Source organism: Typopeltis vanoorti, chromosome 16 (assembly GCF_054136105.1).
Source record: "Typopeltis vanoorti isolate ZY-2024b chromosome 16, IOZ_Tvanoo_1.0, whole genome shotgun sequence".
Lineage (NCBI taxonomy): Eukaryota > Metazoa > Arthropoda > Arachnida > Uropygi > Thelyphonidae > Typopeltis > Typopeltis vanoorti.
The window spans coordinates 61,625,950-61,645,811 of NC_143564.1; the positions used below are offsets into that span (position 1 = coordinate 61,625,950).

Genomic DNA, 19,862 nt, shown 5'->3' on the forward strand with positions numbered 1-19,862 from the left:
GGACAGATAAGGAATTTCGCCATATTTTATACGTCATTCGGAGAAGAGGTCGAAGGAGCAAGAATCTTTGAGGTTTTTATCATCTGATGTGGTGAAAATCATTCAGGTGAGTGACTTTAAAAGGAAATTGCATTGCGGATAACGTATTGTAAATCTGCTATTTTATGAATATCACATATTAAGATACTGTTCTGTTTGATTAGCCGGCATTTATTTTTTTGAAGTTACGCTGGTTGCCGATCTTGCTTATTAGCCAACGCCCATATGAATTAAGAAGAGTTCAGTAATTTATGAATATTATTTCTGGAAAATTTTGGTTGTCAGAATTTACTAATCGATGCTTACTTCGTTTTTCAGCATTGCCGATACAAGATGCTGCATTTTTGCATGTTAATGAACTTTTGGATGTTAACTACTAGAGAGGCGTTGGTCTTTAATTATTGAGGATCTTCTCCTAGGAATTTATGTTGTGTGTGATAACTTCCATTATATAAGCCTCTGTTCTTCTTTTATTTTTTATGCATTATAAAATCTAGAGGATAATTTATTTTTATGTGTAGATTCGTGATCAGTGTTAAATCGATGTAGAGAAGTTCTTCAGCCAGTTGACGAAAACAAAAAATATATTTTTAAGTCACAGTGCTTATGTGAAACTCATTTTGAAGAACTTAAAAGCGTTATAAATATGAAATTACATTTACAGTTATATGTTCCAACACGAAATATCTGTTTCTATTCAGAAGCGCATAGAAACCGTGGTATTACTGAAGCGGAGTATAATACCCTTGAAATTTCAAAATTTTCATATTCAAGAAGGACCCTGATATACCTTAACTGTGGGGAAAGATTGCATATTTCTTGACGTTTCCAAAGAGTGAGGAGGGGATGGATACATCAGAGCAATGAATCTCTGCTTTAATAAATAATTCTCATTATTATTTAATTCTCATTTCAGCTTTTTATTTATTATTTTTTTTTTGTGAAGGGGGAAGCAATTTTGTTTCTTTACTCAATAGAAAATTATAAGTTTAAAACCTGATAACACTGATATCACCAGTTGCTAATTTTGTTTTAGGGCATTTTCCATAAGTAGTAGTTATTCCTTGCAGATATAAGCATTTGAACAAGTGTTTTATTCTTTCTGAAAAAATAATTAACATATAATTTGTTTTATATTCCATAAATCTTAACATTGCTCCCAGATACAAAATTGCATTGGAACTCCACAGGAAGATTCATTTGACTCTTATTTATAATTTAATGACAATATATATATATATATATATATATATATATATATATATATATATATATATATATACACATATATATATATATATATATATATGATGATGATATATATATATATATATATATATATCATCATCATCATCAAATTCCTGCCATGTACCCTCAAGGGGTGTACAGGATATGACAGTACTACATGAAAAAATTACATCATTACTAACTTCCTATCTACAATTTTCCTCTAAATCAGTCTGTTACTTGTCAAGACTCCAACATTATCAGATCTTATATTTCTATCGTCTAAGGAACTTTGTACCGTATCAATCCACCTATATCTTGGTCTTCCTCTGGGTCGTTTTCCTGCCAACCTGGCAGAGAACACTTGTTTTGCTAATCTTTCCTCTCCCATTCTATTTAAGTGACCATACCATCTGAGATTAGCTCTGCTAACGCATTCCTGGATGCTGACAATGTCAAGTTCTTTCCTAATATCCTCATTTTTAATATGATATTGCCATTGATGCCATCTGTTCACGCCTCTAATCTTTCTCAGGACTCTCATATCTGCGGTCTCTAGTCTTTGGTCAAGTGTTTTACTTCTGACCCAGCTCTCAGATCCATAAGTTAAAATTGGTTTGAACACAGTCTTGTATACAGCTAATTTAGTGTTCCGACTAATTTCTTTCTTATTCCATATGAATTTATTCAATTGACTTCCCACGATACCAGCTTTGCTGATTCTGTTGTCTATTTCTATATTTAGTTTACCATCTTCAGTAAAAATTGTGCCTAAGTAGCTGAAATGTTTTACTTGTTCCACAGGTTCTCCATTCACAACACAGTTGACATTTTCAATGATTCTGCCTATTTTCATTGTCTTCGTCTTTTTATTGCTGACCTTCATACCATATCTATTACAACAGCTATTCAATTTAGTCAGAGAATCTTGCAGACTTGTAGCGGATTTATTTAGAAGTATAACATCATCCGCATAAATCAAAGAGCTGACATTAACATCTCCAGTTTTGATATCAGGTTTAATACCACATTCCTTCATAATGTGATCCATATAGATAATGAATAACAGAGGGGATAATGTACATCCTTGTCTCACACCAGATTTAACATTAAACCATCTTCCTGTACTTCCTTCAATTCTAACTGCTGACTCCCAACTCAAATAAAGACTAAGTATTGCTTGATATAATGCTCCATTGACACCATATAACTGCAGCGTACTGAATAGCTTCTCTCTTGGCACCTTGTCATATGCCTTTTCCAAATCGACAAAACTTAAATACAGATCTTTGTTATATTCCCATGCTTTCTCGACTATTTGTCGTAAAGTGAAGATCTGATCCTGACAGCCTCTATTTGGCCTGAATCCAGCTTGTTCTTCACCAAGCTTTTCTTCCACAATTCTTCTCAACCGTTTCTCAAGTATACTTGCATAGATCTTGCCAGGAACACTCAGTAGGGAAATACCTCTGTAATCCTCACATTCAGTTTTATTTCCCTTTTTATATATGGGTACTATGAGAGCTCTACTCCAATCATCGGGAATTCGTCCCTCTGTCCAGGCTTTCTGAACTATGCAGTGCAGCCACTGTAAGACTCTTATACCACCATACTTCAGCATTTCTGGTCGAATATCGTCTACTCCTGCTGCCTTTCCACATTTCAAGCCTTTGATGGCTTTTTCTACTTCAAGTATGGATATGTATTCCTGACTGCATGCCTGGTCAGTGTTTTTTATCACTGTGCTGTCATCACTGCTTGTTTCATTTAGCAGTTTTTCAAAGTAATTACTCCATACTTCAAGGATATCTTTTTCTCCTGTTTTCATTTCACCTTTATCATCTCTAATTCCTTTTACAGCAGTCTTTCCTCCATTCCTAAGCTTCTTCAACAACCTCCAAAATATTTTGCCACCTTCTTGATATTTATTTTCTATATTCTTGCCAAAGTCCTCCCATGACTTTTGTTTAGCTAGTTTTACACACTGTTTAGCTTTCTTACATTTGTCTCTGTATTCTGTAAGAGTAAAAGCTGACTTATTTGTCAGGAACTTTTGATATGCTTTCTTCTTTTCCTTCACTGCCTCTTTAACTTCCTGTGTCCACCATGGAGTTCTGATTTTTTTATCTTTGCACACAACCTCACCACATGCCTCTCTGGCAGAATCAATCAATGTTTCCTTCAGAGTTTGCCACTGAATCTCCAAGGTTTGATTATTGTTGTCAAACTCTTTCATTTTTTCTTCAATAATCTTTGTGTATTTTAGTCTGCAGTTCACATCTGAGAGCTGCTCAACTTTTATTCGCTTTAAAACTTTCTTACATGTTATTCTTTTCAATATGAAATTCAATTTTATCCTGCTCAAGACTAAATAGTGATCACTTCCAATTTCAAATCCTCTGTACACTCTGGTGTCCTGCACCAGGGAGAAAACATCACTATCAACAATAACATAGTCAATGAGACTTTTCTTATTCCTAGCCTCTTCTCTCCATGTGAATTTGTGCACATTTTTATGTTGGAACATGGTGTTAGTAATAACCAGTCCATGTCCTGAGCAGAAATCCAACAGATATTTGCCATTATTATTAGCTTTGCTCTTTTCTCCAAATTTCCCCAAAATATTTTTGTATGTCTCACAATCATTTCCTACTCTACTATTTAGATCCCCAACAAGGACCAACTTTTCCTTTTTCATTGTGTCAGTTGCTTTTTCTAAAGCCTCAAAAAATTCCTCCACTTCTACCTTAGTAGAACCTTCTGTGGGACCATAGGCACAAATAAGTCTCATTGTCCAGTTCCCCATTCTCATATTTGCCCACATTACTCTACTTGAGACTGACTGCCATTCAAGAAGATTAGCCTCGTATTTTGTGTTGAATATTATGGCTACTCCTTCTTTTCCTTGATTGTTATTGCCTGAATATAACATTTTGTATTTATTGCTCAGAAAGATCTCACCAGTTTTGGTCTTTTTTGTTTCAGTCACCCCTATTATGTCGATCTGGTACTTATCTAATTCCTCAGCTAGCTCCATTTCTTTGCCATTCAGGCTTCTTACGTTGATAGTACCGATCTTTAACTCTGGTGATGTTGAGTTGGGGTTTGTTTTCAGATTTGTTCCAGTAGCTGACTTTTCGCTGTTCGCCCTGGTTCCCTGGCGAAAACAACGGGGGCCTTGTTTAACCGGGCGACGCCCCAGCCGGCATGAAATTTTGTCATGTTGTACCATCATTTTTTATTTTGGTTTAACCAATAAGAATACAATTTGGTCGGCTAAATCCCAAATTGCCAGCCCATCCTCGTTCGTTCAGTATCAAAGTAGATACCCAACAGGGTGCACCACCAGAAGGTGAGGATTGGACATTAGGTCAGAAGCCCTGGTCGGTTCTCCGCATTCCTTTAAAGGCTATGTGGAGGTCTCCTCTCAGTTATACAGCTTTGACCCTTAAGCACCCCATATATATATATATATATATATATATATATAAAACTATAAAGCTGGGCTTTAAAAAGTTATTAAAATATGAGTCTCATCATATCACTGTGATTTAAAAGTATATTTTGTTATTTGTTAATTTACTGATGAATCTATTTTTCTAGTGCCCCAATTTAATGCTGTACAATTTAACCTGAATCTACACATCCAAAATAAATTATCCTTTAGATTTAATAACACAAACAAAAAAACAAAAAAAAAAAAAAATATGAGTGATTATCATTTATTCATTCTAATCTTGCTTGTTTTGTACTGTTTTCAAACTAAGCTTCAGAATAAAAATAACACAAACCTTCAGAAACTTTGTGACATTGAGTTACTCTTGTGCTGAACCAAATAACATGACATATTGCTAAATATTTCCTAATTTGATTAGGACTTATTAAATTATGAAAAGTATATAGTGCGACAGTGCATAAGAGGTATTTTTAGTGAGTTAAAAAAGAAAGATGAATGCAAGTGAAGGACATCAACCACCACAGAATTAATGGCAGCACCGAGAAGGTAGCTGAGATGTTATCTAGATATGGTAGCAATAAGCTTAGGAGAAGAGCAGAGAGATGATTGATAGTAGTTTGTGTATATATTGGAGTAAATTTAATGGGAAAATAGAACAGTATAAGAAAGGATTATAGATAATGAGGAAATAGAGCATAGTGTATTGTATGAAAAGGTAGAAAAAAAAAGGACCATAAGAGAATATGTGTGAGAGAAAGATTGTTGGAAGGACACAAGATAATGTATGACCACATAAGCAGGAAATTTTTTTTTTTTGGTGGTTGTCTTGTATTTATGGTCAAGCTACTAAGGTTAGAAGCCAGTGTATATCTGTAAATTGTACATAGATCTTCTGATCGGTTTGCCTGTTTTGTGGGAGTTAAATAACTCTGCTGGGAAACAAGAAATGAAAATAGTGAACAGTTAAATTATGTATGAAAACAGTAATTTACATCTGTATGCCAAAGTTTACAAGGTTTAAATAAGTATGAAAATGATCCAAGAGAATTATAAAAGATGCAGTTTGTACCTGAGTCAAGTGAACACAAACAATATTAATGTTATGAAATGCAATTGTGCACTTAGCTGATTAATTGAATCAAGCAATACATTCTTGTAAAAGCATGTGATGTCATTCATTATCAGTGATTGAACCCAGAGCTGTTTAGTACAGTGGATGGGCAGAACATGAGAACAAAAAAAGAAACTTTGTCTAGGAAATACATAAGAAGGAAGACTGTTCCAAAAGAAATAAAGGAATAAATGAAGAAAAAAAATTGTTATGTGAATTTGGAGTTGTCTTATAGTGATGCTGAATTGAAGTGATGCTGAATAGCTGCTATGGCACAAATTAAACAGCTTGGTCAGAGAAGCTGATAATTCCCTTTCACATTATCATAATATATGGGCTGATATGCCATCTATTCCCATGGTCATGTTCTCATTGTTTATACATTACATTCTGAATATTCTAAATGCTTCCAATTCTTCAACCTCTATTTTTCTATAAGTCAATATCACATCTGGCATTGCAATACCACTATCACCTAAATGGCACCCTTTTGCAAAATGATCACTCAGTAAATCAACTATTTGGTTTGCATCTGTTGCCTCCCAGCCATCAGCACTTTTTTTAAAGTCACCTTCCATTGTCATTCCTCCTTTTATTTGCCACATTGCAAAATGACTCTAAGATTTCTTTTGGCCTTATCAACTGGCTTTCTCTCATAATTCTCATAATTAGCTTTGGTCTCCCTTACCATACAGGTTACCCTTCTTTTCTCTGCCTTGTCCTGCTCATGGGCATGCTGATAACCTTTTTCTTCATACTCTCTGCACAACTTTTCTTTTTCTGCAACTCCTTTTTAATGATGCTGTTCATCAATCTAACTCTTACATGATTTATCCTTCTGCTTTCTCCAAACATCCCTTGACCATGCACCACCAATAGTGGTTGAAGGACATCTCTCCCCTCCAAATTCTTTTGCATGGCACTGCTGAAAGCTGACTGCTTAGCTTGTCATAATTACCTGCTTTGTAATTCCACGTATTTCCTTTCTTAACAGAAAATTCTGCATGTCTATCAATCTCCCAGGTCAAGACTACATGATCACTTCCTCCAGTTGGAGGCAGCATAGCTAGGTTGGTTACTGTTAAGTCCTCTGATGCTATGACCACATCTAGCACTCTCGAACCTCGTGTCCCCTTCATTACATGTTGTCTTTATTAATTATCTCTCTTAGAAGCTGTATAAATTCCATTCCATTTCCTTCCCTCCCTGTGACCATTCCTTATCCCAATGTAATCCCCATAGTTGAAATTCTCATAATAATTACTCCACCTGCATTCATTGTGCTAATTTGCCAATTTATGCTATCTATGTTCACCCTTATACTCCCTGGGTTATAGCAGCAACAAATTATATATTTTGTCATCATTATTATCATTTGAGACTATCATAATTATGTGATAGTCTCAAATGAAGTGCCCTCTGCATTCCTCTCCCTCTCCTGATCCGTTTGTCCTCGCTGAAGATACTATATCATTTGTATTCTATTCCTATGGTTATATCATCCTGAGTCAACCAAAACCACATGGTCACTCTCTCCAGCTGGTGGGAGAGAGATGTCATCTCGGTTATTATCAACTCTTTTTTGATGCTATGACCAAATCCAAAACTCTTGAACCTCTTGTTCCCTCTATTACATGTTGCCTAAGACATTTGTCCCTCAAGAATTCTAGAAATTCCATTCTCTTATTGCTACACGCATCTTCCTCTCCCCAATTTATACTGCTGTAGTTAAAATCTCTCATAACAATCATTCTTCTTGCACTTGCTAAGCTCAACTGTCTAAACATCTCCTGATCCCCACCTTGTATTGCTTAGCCCACTAAAGTTAGATCCTAGGGAGTTACATTCAATCATGTGATCACTCTTCCACTTACTAACCTCTGAGTTGCCTGGACCCACACTCACTTGCAGCCCCCCCCCCCCCCCAAACATTCTAGTTCCTGTCTTTTAGGGTTACACGGTGATCAGCACTCATATTTGTAGATTTAGGGACTCAAAAACACACGTGTTGAACAGATTATTTTATTAATTACAAATAAAATAAAACTTGACGTTTCGACCTCTATATCGAGGTCATCATCGGAAGAATACAACTGTATACAGAACCAAGCTACATGCTCATGCTTTTTATATCAGTAAACTATAAATCTACGTAGTTAATAAATTTTTTTTCTAGCCTGGCCTCTAGTGATAGAAAGGAAAAACAAAAATAAATAAAGAAATAAATAAAATTATATTAAAAAAAAAATATATATATATATATATATATATATATATATTATAAATAGATAAATGCAACTACAATAAACTGTTAGAGTCCTCATGTATTAATATTCTGGATAGTTACAAAATGATTTCTTTCAGTTGCTATTGAATGTTCTAAACACTTCACCAGGTCACCAGGTTGTCTTCTTGTAGTGGGAATTTTTCTAATGCTAGTTTAGGATGTTATACAGGTTGTAGATGGGTCCTCCACATTTTTGAAATGGTGAGGCCATCATTTTTGTTGAGATCTGGGTTGTGTTTGAGCATTTCACAAGACTCTTTAAATTTTCTCTCAAACCAGGTTTTGGTGCGGTGTAGGGACTTGGTATTTTTCCAGTCAATTCTATGGTATGTTTGGAGTGCATGGTCAGAAAGGCCTGTTTTACCGAAGTGGAGGTATTTAATGTGTCGTTTGTGTTTGTCTTGTCTGATTGGGATAGTTCGCCCTGTTTCCCCTATGTATGGTATGTTACATGTACAGTGTATTTTGTATACCCCTGGGTGTGCTAGGTGTGGAAGAGGATCTTTAGAGGAACTGAGTAGGTGTCTTAGCTTATTTGGGGGTTTAAAGGTGGTTTTAATGTTGTATTTGCGAAGTGTTCTGTCTATTTTTTCAGAAATGCCTCTAACATAAGGAATGGCAATGGCATTCTTGAAATCTTTTTTGTTCTTACTGGATTCTTATCTTTATGGAGGATCTTGTGAATAGTTTTTTTATTTTATCCATTTTTGATAAATGTTTGGTTGATGATTTTGTATTCTTGGTTTAGAGCCTGTTCATTCGAACAAATAGTTAAGGCTCTGTGTTTAAGGGTGCTTATGACACCTAATTTTTGTGTTGGGTGGTGGTAAGAATTTTTGTGTATGTATTGGCCTGTGTGTGTAGGTTTGCGGTAAACTGAGAAGGAGCGACAGCCAGAGGGAAGACGTGTGACAAGTGTGTCTAGGAAAGGAAGAGAGTCGTTTTTTTCCATTTCAATGGTGAATTGGATACGTTTGTGTTGTTTGTTTAGGTGGCTAAGGAATGTATTTAGAGCTTCGCGGCCGTGGGGCCAAATGGCGAAAATATCGTCGACGTATCTGAGCCAAATTTTGGGCTTTAGATATGCTGTCTCTAGAGCACGTTGCTCAAAGTCTTCCATATAAAAGTTAGCTATTGGGGGAGAAAGTGGTGAGCCCATGGCTGTACCTTCTTTTTGAAGGTAAAAATTGTTTTGCCATACGAAATATCCGGAGCGGAGTACGTGGGCAAAAAGGGCTGTGATGTCATGTGGAAATATGTTCTGTAGTAGTAAGATCGTGTCATTGATTGGGACATTGGTGAAAAGGGAAGTTATGTCAAAGCTGACTAATAAATCTTGGTCGGTGAGTGTAATGTTTTTGATTTTACTGATGAAATGTTGTGTATTTTTTATGTAGGAAGGGGACTGACCTACCAATTCCTTGAGTGTGGCAGCTAATTTTTTTGCTAAGAGATAATTTGGGCTGTCAATTCCTTCAACGATTGGGCGAAATGGTGTACCAGGTTTGTGTATTTATGGCAGGCCATAAATTCTGGGTGCACAGGCATACTGAGGTATTAATTTTTTTGTCGTTTCTTCGGGCCATGTGCGGACGGATTTGATTAATTCAGTTGTTTTCTTTTTGTTACGTTTTGTGGGGTTGTAGTTAACCTTTTGGTAGGTGTTATGGTCCGATATTAACTGGTTCATTTTTTCAATGTATGTCGTATGGTCTAACAGGACGGTGGAATTGCCTCTACAGTTTATTGTAGTTGCATTTATCTATTTATAATATATATATAATTTATATATATATATATATATATATATATATATATATATATATATATATATATATATATATGTAGAAATCTCTGGAACCTGGTTTTACTCCATTTCCCAAGTAAGCAAACAGACTAAAAGTCAAGTTTGTGCCTGCAATTGATGCAGAGATTTTTATTTAATAAGATTAAAACACCTTATGGTAACTTGTTTTGGCGAAATACTTACAAGCTCTTTATTACTAAATCTTGGTATTTCTATTTCTAGCCTAGCTCCCACTGACGAGACCTCAATAAAGGTCGAAACCGGTCTGGGTAGTGGCCCCTTGCCTTTAATACAAAACATCATACATCCCCTTCTTGGAGATGTGTTTTGGCATTAAGGGTAAATATTAAGATTAGTGACCGGAGCTTGTTCCACCTTTGCCACGAGTTGCCCTGGTCCTGCACTACCTGTGGGATCAGTTAGACTTGCATCAATTGCAGGCGCAAACTTGACTTTTAGTCTGTTTGCTTACTTGGGAAATGGAGTAAAACCAGGTTTAAAATTGCTTGGTATCTTTAACATATATATATATATATATATATATATATATATATATATATTTTTTTTTTTTTTTTTTAAATTTTTTTTTTATATAATTTTATTTCTTTCTTTCTTTATTTTTGTTTTTCCTTTCTATCACTAGAGGTCAGGCTAGAAAAAAAGATTTATTAACTACGTAGATTTAGTTTACTGATATAGAAAGCATGAGCATGTAGCTTGGTTCTGTATACTGTATGCACAAGTACTAACATTACCAAAGGCTAACTTCCTAGCATTATTTCCTGCTCTTTCAAATTCTGTACAGATGTTAAAGCAGAGAGAGACTAAGCACATCTCTTCCTACTTTACCAAAAACAGTTGACTGCTTTGTTGTTTTAAGGATACTTGCGACATAAGACTGAATGATATAATCACGTAATCACAAGAAAGATATTTATTTAACCAAATAAATATCTGGTTAAATATTTATTTAACCAAATACATTTGGTTAAATAAATATCTTTCTTGTGATTACGTGATTATATCATTCAGTCTTATGTCGCAAGTATCCTTAAAACAACAAATTCTTATCCTTCACGGGGAAAATGCTACCAAAATAACTGGTAAATTAGGAAAACTTTCAGTTATACAAGGTAGGTTACGAGCAAAGATTAATTTCTTAAAAAAGTGCCGCGACAACAAGATTATTCCCAATTTCGCTAAGATTAAAGAAACAATAAAATCTCCTGGAGCTCATAATATTTACCGGAACACAAGTTTATCTCTAATCCGTAATCAACTTAAAGCTGCTAAACGTGATCTTGCTATTCACAGTCATCAGACTTCTGATTTACGCACCTATATATCCACAAATTTGGATCCACATCTTTCTCACATAGTTCTAAATGTAGCTAAACGTTCTACTCAACGTGCTTATAATAAACTAAGTCAACATCTTAACCGTAAATATGAGGCTCTTTCGTCTAAACAATCCAAGCCATTCATAACTCCAGATAATTGGATTGTAAATATATCCGGACGTCCTTTGACTAAAAGCGAAACCCTCATCCTTTCAAAAGGACATGATTTTTCTATTGTTCCAAATAAAATACCATATCTAGATTTCCTAGTTAACATTGAAAGGAATCTTAATCATCTAACCAGCGATAAAGCTAATGCTCTTCGCCTAGAAGTCGCTTCTTCTCTACTTAAGGCTAAACTTCCTCCTTCTAACATATCTCCTTCTGAAATGAAATCTTTACAGTCCTTGAGAAAAAATAATCACCTCATTATCACTAAAGCTGACAAGGGAAAAGCAACAGTAGTTATGGACTCAGTAAATTACAGAAGAAAACTTTCTCTTTTGCTTCGAGATCGCTCCACATATCAAGAAATTGATTATAATCCAACCAACAGACAACTAAAGAAATTAAATTCTCTCCTTGATGAAGTCATCAGTTTAGATAAAGACACAATTGAAAGACTTAAAACTCATTTTGCAAGACCTCCTAGATTTTATGGCCTTCCAAAAATCCATAAGATTGACTATCCTCTTCGTCCAATAGTAGATTGCATTGATTCTCCTACTTACCGTATAGCCAAATATCTAGCTAAATTACTGAAATCTTACATTGGCAACTCGAGTTCTTTTTTAAAAAACTCCTCAGATTTCTTAGAAAAATTAAAAGATGTCTCATTACAACCTACAGATCTTATGGTTAGTTTTGATATAGAATCTTTATACACCAATGTACCTCTTAAGGAAACTTTAAAACTACTTGCTGACATCTTTCCTCAAGATATTATAAAACTATTCGATTTCGTTATACATTCTGGTTATTTCATATGTCAAAACAAATTTTATAGCCAAGTAGAAGGAACAGCCATGGGAAGTCCTCTTTCTCCAGCTTTAGCCAACTTTTATTTAGAACATTTAGAAAAAGTCCTCTTCACATCTAGTTTCCCTCTACCATCTTTTTGGGTAAGATATATAGATGACATATTTGCTATTTGGCCTCACAGTAAAAACACTTTATCTTCCTTTTTAAACAGTATTAATTCCTTACATCATCGCATAAAGTTTACTATGGAATTAGAAGAAAACAACCAGTTATCTTTTTTAGACGTTCTCCTCATCCGATCATCTTCAAATATTCTTACAACTACAGTATACAGGAAACCAACATTCACAGGTCGTTATATTCTGAAAGAATCAGCCCATCATCCATGTCATAAAACAGGAATTATAAAATGTCTCATCAAAAGAGCCAAAACTAATTGTTCTACTTTTGATTATCTACAGAAAGAACTTTCTACTATCCAGCAACACATGAAACTCAATGGCTTTTCTGAAAAAAGTATTCAACGTCTTCTTACATCTTATAATCCTCCACAAAACAACAAAGATTCAATACGTCGAGTACCTATTCCTTATATCTCCGGTATTTCAGAACCTATCGCAAGAATTTTGAAGAAATATGATTTAACAGCTACGTATTCTCCTATTAACAAATTGTCTTCTCATTTTCCTTCTCCTAAAGACAAATGCTCAACTTTATCTCTTCCTGGAGTTTATCAAATTCCTTGCAACTGTGATCTCTCTTACTTTGGACAGACTGGACGTTCTCTTGAAAAAAGAATCCAAGAACATCAATCATCCATTCTTCACAATAAACCTGAAAAGTCTGGTTTGGCTCAACACGGGATTGAAACTGACCACAGCATCCTTTGGTCCAAGACGCGCCTCTTACATAGATCCCGTTACAGGTTCGAACGTTTGTTCAAGGAAAGCGTGGAGGCCTTGCTCCATCATCCCAACCTGAATCGTAATGACTGCATATCTATATCAAAAATCTGGGAAAGCCTAATCAAGATTACTCATTAATTTTTTTTTTTTTTTTTTTTTTAATAGCAAATTCAATCATGTTTCTACTTCAAAATATTTCGTTTCATACTTAGTGATATAACATCACGCGGCATGTTCTAATTTCAACGATCTATTGTTAGTATTCTAGCTTGTATATTTTTTAAACTGTTCTTGTAATACCACCGACGATGGTCTGCTATTTCCAGACCGAAATATTTGGTTAAATAAATATCTTTCTTGTGATTACGTGATTATATCATTCAGTTGACTGCTTGTCTTCTCTGATTTTCTCTGAAGCCTGGAAGCAAGTTTCTCAAGGTTAAAGGAACTTTCTCAGCAAGTTCCTTCATCCTGACCTGATTGTATTCGTCCTCAAAAGTGCTTAAAGCTTGTGCTTTAGAATCATATTTGTAATCTTTTATGAGTATTAAAGATTGCAAAGACTAGACCAGTATCTATGCTTAGCATGGAAACAAACCTCTATTCAACCTATCCCCAAAAAAAGCAAGATAAAAGTTAATGATCAAGCTATCAATTACTTACATCTCTTATGCAATCGGTCCATGATTTGAAAGTCATCAGCAACTTGTTGGTGTTAGGTGTCTAAAGAGTGCTTTGTTCACCGAGCATGCTGAAGCACAAATTGAGGAAAAATTAAGCAGTTAAGGTGGAAGCAGGTGAGTTTGTGTGAAGGCACCCATGAGTCAAGTGAGTGTGAGAATGAAGAAGTGTGGAATTTAGTGTCTCAAGCAAAAATATTAATAGGGTTGTCAATTCAGGAAGTAAGAGTAATTGGGGTCCTAAAGGGATTCTTTAATTTCTATATACTAATGCCAGGAGTATCTGGAGCAGGAGGGAGGAGTTTTTTGGAATTGGTTAGTGCAACCTTGAGAAAAGTTATGGCCATTAGTGAGACTTGGCTAACCTCAGATGATGTAGTTACAGGGATAGAATGTGAAGGGTTTCATATTTTCAGGGAAGATTGAGAAGATAGGATGGGGAGAGGGGTTCTACTGATGATAGTGGTTGAATTGTTGAGCATGCTGAAGCACAAATTGAGGAAAAATTAAGCAATTAAGGTGGAAGCAGGTGAGTTTGTGTGAAGGCACCCATGAGTCAAGTGAGTGTGAGAATGAAGAAGTGTGGAATTTAGTGTCTCAAGCAAAAATATTAATAGGGTTGTCAATTCAGGAAGTAAGAGTAATTGGGGTCCTAAAGGGATTCTTTAATTTCTATATACTAATGCCAGGAGTATCTGGAGCAGGAGGGAGGAGTTTTTTGGAATTGGTTAGTGCAACCTTGAGAAAAGTTATGGCCATTAGTGAGACTTGGCTAACCTCAGATGATGTAGTTACAGGGATAGAATGTGAAGGGTTTCATATTTTCAGGGAAGATTGAGAAGATAGGATGGGGAGAGGGGTTCTACTGATGATAGTGGTCGAATTGTAGCCAAAAAAAAAGAATAGGAGATACATGGGAGGGTGGCTGTTCATTTGAACTTGTCTAGTGTGAGATCAAGGCTAGTAAGACAAAATATATAGTTGGTTGTTGTTATAGGCCAGGGGTTCCACAGATGATCTGGAAGACATGCATCAGCAAATTAGTACAATGAATGCAGGTCGAGTGATTATTATGAGAGACTTCAGCTATAGAGATATAGACAGGAAGAAAGATCATATGGCAAGAAGGAAATGGAATTTATACACCTGGTCATAGGATCAGAAGAGCACATTGCCTCCAGTTGGCAAAAGTGACGATGTGGTCTTGACATGGGAGATTGTAAAACGAGGAATATTCTGCCAAGTGGGTATATGTGGAATTATAAGGCAGGTGATTATGATAAACTTAGGAGGAAGCTTGAATCTTTTTGTGCCATGGCATAAAACACTGCAAGGGAAGGATGTCAGCAGTGCATGAGAGATAGTTAAGGGGCATCTAGAGGAAGCAATGTTAAATTATATACCTAAAGTAAGGAGGATTAATCAGGTAGGAGTTAAATGGATGAGTAATATCAATAAGTATGAGCTGCAGAAGAAGAAAATGCTCTGGAAGGTATATAAGGAGAAAGGTGACTAACAAATTCATGAACAGTACAAGGCTCAGGCAAGAGAGGTGACCAATATGTGGTAAAGAAGGCAAAATACAATTATTAGAAGAATCTAGCCAAGCAAGCCAAAGGACATCCTAAAGAGTTCTTTTGTTATGTGGATAATAAGAGAAAGAATGACCGTGGAAGACTGACCTTAATGAGTGCTGATGGTGATGAGATGACAGAATCAGATAAAATAGTTGAGTTACTGAGTGACCACCTTTGCAAGGGTATATCATCCAAGTGAGGTTACTGCTGTAACATATGTGACAGAGACTACTGATGTGGGAACAGAGGTGGATGAATTGGAGGGTTTAGGATATTTCAGAATCTCAATGTAAATTCAGCTGTGAGATTAGATGGGATATCAACTTGGGTTTTGCGAGAATGTGCAAGGGAACTGGCTATTATTATTACTACGGGCGAATCCAAGGAGTCCTTAGACTCATCGAGGGAGGGGCATTAAACATCATGTCCACATAACTATTTGACATTCTCACAGTATCTATCATACCTTGCCTTGAACTCATTCACTGTCATAGCACCCACAACAGACTCTGGCAGCTTATTCCACTCATTTACCACTCTAAAAGTGAAGAACCCAGCTCTAACACCCTTACTAACCACACTCTTGCCCAGCTTCCATAGATGTTCCCTAGTCCTCCCACCACCATCCTGATCTCAAAAATATCCTCTGAATTAATCCTATAGAAACCCTTCAGCAATTTGAATGTCTCAATCATATCTCCTCTTTTCTGCCTAACAGCCAATTTCTGCAACCCACAAATCTTCAACCTGTTCTCATAAGGTTCATTCCATAGACTTACTATCATCTTGGTCACTCGCCTCTGGATCCTCTCATCTCAACCTCCTCCCCATCAAGAAGAAACCTAGGTGACCAAATCTGGGCACAGTAGTCGAGATGAGGTCTTATCAAGACTCGGTACAGAGGAACAATAACTTGCTTATCTCTGCTCGTCAAAGTATTTTTCAACAACCAAGTTGATGAACTGATTTAGCTACTTTTGCAATGTGCCCCCTAAACTTCATCTCCCTATCCACCAACACTCCCAAGTCCCTGGCCTCATCAATCTCCTGGAGTACAGTTCCACCAATGTGGTATACTGCTACTGATCTTTTCACCCCAAAATGCTTACCCTTACATTTTGTCACATTAAATTGACATCCATTCTACTTAACCCAGACTTCCAATCTATCCAAATCATCCTGCAAGATTTTGACATCTTCTGCATTCACTATTGCCCTACCCAACTTTGCATCATCGGCAAACAAATGAACTGTTCCTCTTAGATCCTTCCCTATATCGTTAATGAACAAATTAAACAGCAGTGGTCCAAGAACAGAACCCTGTGGCACACCACCAGTCACAGGCCGTCTTTTGGTCTCTACTCCTGAATAAACTACTCTCTGATATCTCTCTATCAACCACCCTCCTATCCAACTCACCAACCCTTTATCCATTCCCATATGTTGCAGTTTACGGATTAGAATTCCATGTGGTATCCTGTCAAACGCCTTAGCCAGGTCCAGCAGTATCACTGTAAACCCATTACCCTTATCCAGTTCACCCGTGATCTGGATAAGGAGTTTTATAACACAGTGATAAGGTATCACTGTGTTATAAAACTTGAGCAAGTTACTGAGGCATGATCTACCCTTCACAAAGCCATGTTGTCCCCCATACAGTATCTCATTTTCATCAATCCATTCCTGTATTTTTCTCTTGATAACCTTCTCCAAGACCTTGACAATGACTCCTGATATGCTGATCGGTTGGTAATTTGCAACAGTAGTCTTGGATCCTCCTGTATGCAGTGGAACTATTTTCCCCTCTTTCCACACCTTCGGGACTAAACCAGACCCGAGACTCAGATTAAACAACATGGTCAAGGGCACTGATAATTCTTTAGCTGCTTCACGTAAGACCCGTGCCGGTATACCATCCAATCCCACAGATGTATTCACATTAAGGTTCTGTAATAGACTATTCACCTCCACTTCATTCACCACAATTCTCATATAAACTAATGGTTCCTTCATTCATTCAATGTCACCACCTGGATGATATACTCTTGCAAAGTGCTCACTCAGTAATTCCACTATATCGACTGATTCAGTGACCTCCTTACCATCGGCATTCCTTAAAATCATTCTGCCATGTACAGTTTTTCTTTTACTTGCAGCATATTGAAAGAACTGTTTTGGGATTCTCTTTAGCTTGCATAGCTAGTTTCCTTTCATAATCCGCTTTTGCTTTTCTTACCACACTCGTTACCCTTCTGGCCTGCTCTTTATACCGTTCGTGTGCCAGGTCGCCTTTCTCTTTAAATTCTCTCGACAGTTGTTTCTTTTTTTGCAGCTGAAGCTTGATGGTGTTCCATTTAACCCCTACTTGTTTTACTATTCAGACCCTAGGTATACAATCAGCCATAACCTCTTGTAAATGCTCCTTGACCACTTCCCATGCTCTATCGACATCCAGCCCTTGCAGTTTTACATGCCATGGCACTGAACCAAGCAATCTCCTAAGCTTGTCATACTTGCCAGCATGGTAATTCCACATATACCCTGTCTTAATCGAAAATTCCACACCTTTAGCCACCTCCCAGGTCAAGACCTTATGATCATGCTCACCAATAGGTGGCAACATGGTCATATTCATTACAGTCAAATTCTCAGATGCTATTACCAGGTCAAGCACTCTTAAACCCCTAGTATTTTCTATTACATGCTGTCTCAGATAGTTATCCCTTAATAATTGAATAAAATCCAGTTCCTTCCTCACATGTGTCCTCTCCTCCTTCCAGTCAGTGTTACCATAGTTGAAATCACCCATAATAATTACCCTCCTTCCACTCATTTCATCAATTTGTTTATGCATACTATCTCCACCATCTATTCCATCACCTAGTCTATAGCAGCACCCAACTGTATATTTTATTCTACTAGTCACAATCTCACACCAAATAGCCTCAAATGAGCTCTTTTCACTATCCTGCAATGCAACTTTTATTCTCCTTGGCCACAGTTCATCAGCTATCATCAATAACACTCCTCCCCCATTTTATTCTCTTAAACACACTATAACCTACACATTCTATCCCACTAACAATATCCTCTTCTGTCAGCCATGTTTCACTAATGCCAATAACCTGTTGCCAGGAAGAGCCAACCTCCAAAAATTCTTCCTTCTTGTTCCTAATACCCTGGCATTAGTATACATGAAATGCAGAGGTCCCTTTGTCCCACCCCCCCATCTTGATGCATTATTCTAACTATCCCATTCTGATTACTTGTCTTTAGTACTGGCTCGGGTACATTATATACATTCTTACACTCAACTGTCTCACTGATGTCTGCATATCCACTTCCCCTCCTCCTTGGTAGTTCTAGTTTGCCTGGTTCTGCACATCCACTTTCACTTCATTCTTTCATTTTAGATTTTCACTTCAGTGGCTATGCCTCTGACTATGCTCTTTAATTTAAGTCTTAGCTCTGGTAGAGTTCCAGGAGAGTGGAAAGAGGTCAGAATAATTCACTTATAAAGGAGGTTTTAAGACTGGTAACAAATTATAGACCAGTCAGTATCTCAGGTATGGTGGTAAAAGTACAGGAAAAATTGGTCAAAAAGAGAATTCAAGAGTGGGTGGGTGGATAAGAATATGATACTGTATGAGGGACAACATAGCTTTGTGAAAGGTCAGTCATGTCTTAGTAATTTGCTGACTTTTTATAATAGAGTAACAGCTGAGTTAGATAAAGGAAATTGCTACATGATAATTCTGCTGGATTTTGCAAGGCATTTGATAGAATACCACATGAAGTTCTGTTAAGCAAATTAGAACAAATGGGGATGGATATGACACTGGTTATGTGGATAAGAGGGTGGCTGCTGGAGAGATATCAAAAAGTAATATATGGAGGGGGCAGAATTAAGGCAAACTTTTGGTATGCTTTCTTCTTTTCCAGAGCTGCCTTCTTAATTTCTTGAGTGCATCACAAAATGTATTTTATTAATTTATTTTTTATCCATGTAGACTACTTCACCATATATATATATATATATATATATATATGTTAATGAAGCAATCAAATTATTTCTTTAGTGATTATCGGCAACAACATGTGGTCTGAATTTTGAGACTCTTCAATTTTTCTTCAATAATATGTGTATATTTTAGTCTAATAAACAAAGGAAGGATGCTTATGGGTCAAAGCTGGATAACCGAGAGAAGATGTTGAGGTAGTCTTTTTAGAAATGCAAAGAACCGACCAAGGCTTCTGACCTCCATTCTCACCTTCTCGTTGTGCACCTTATTAGGTATCTATCTACCTGGATACTGAATGAATGAAGGTGGGTTGGCAATTTGGGATTTAGTTGACTACACTGTATTCTTACTGACTTAAACCATAATGCAAATTGCTGGTACAATGTGACATAATTTCATGCTGTTGGGGTATCATGCAGTTGAATAAGG

At 36.5% G+C, this 19,862-nt stretch overlaps 1 protein-coding gene across 1 annotated transcript in view; it reads left to right on the top strand.

The window, feature by feature from the left end:
• The window catches only part of alpha-Spec (alpha spectrin), a 509,808-nt gene continuing 489,946 nt past the window's right edge, over nucleotides 1-19,862 (top strand). Inside the window, exon 1 of the mRNA XM_090406229.1 lies at nucleotides 1-106. The gene's annotated coding sequence lies outside the window, so the exon portion shown is untranslated. The remainder of the gene's footprint in view (nucleotides 107-19,862) is intronic.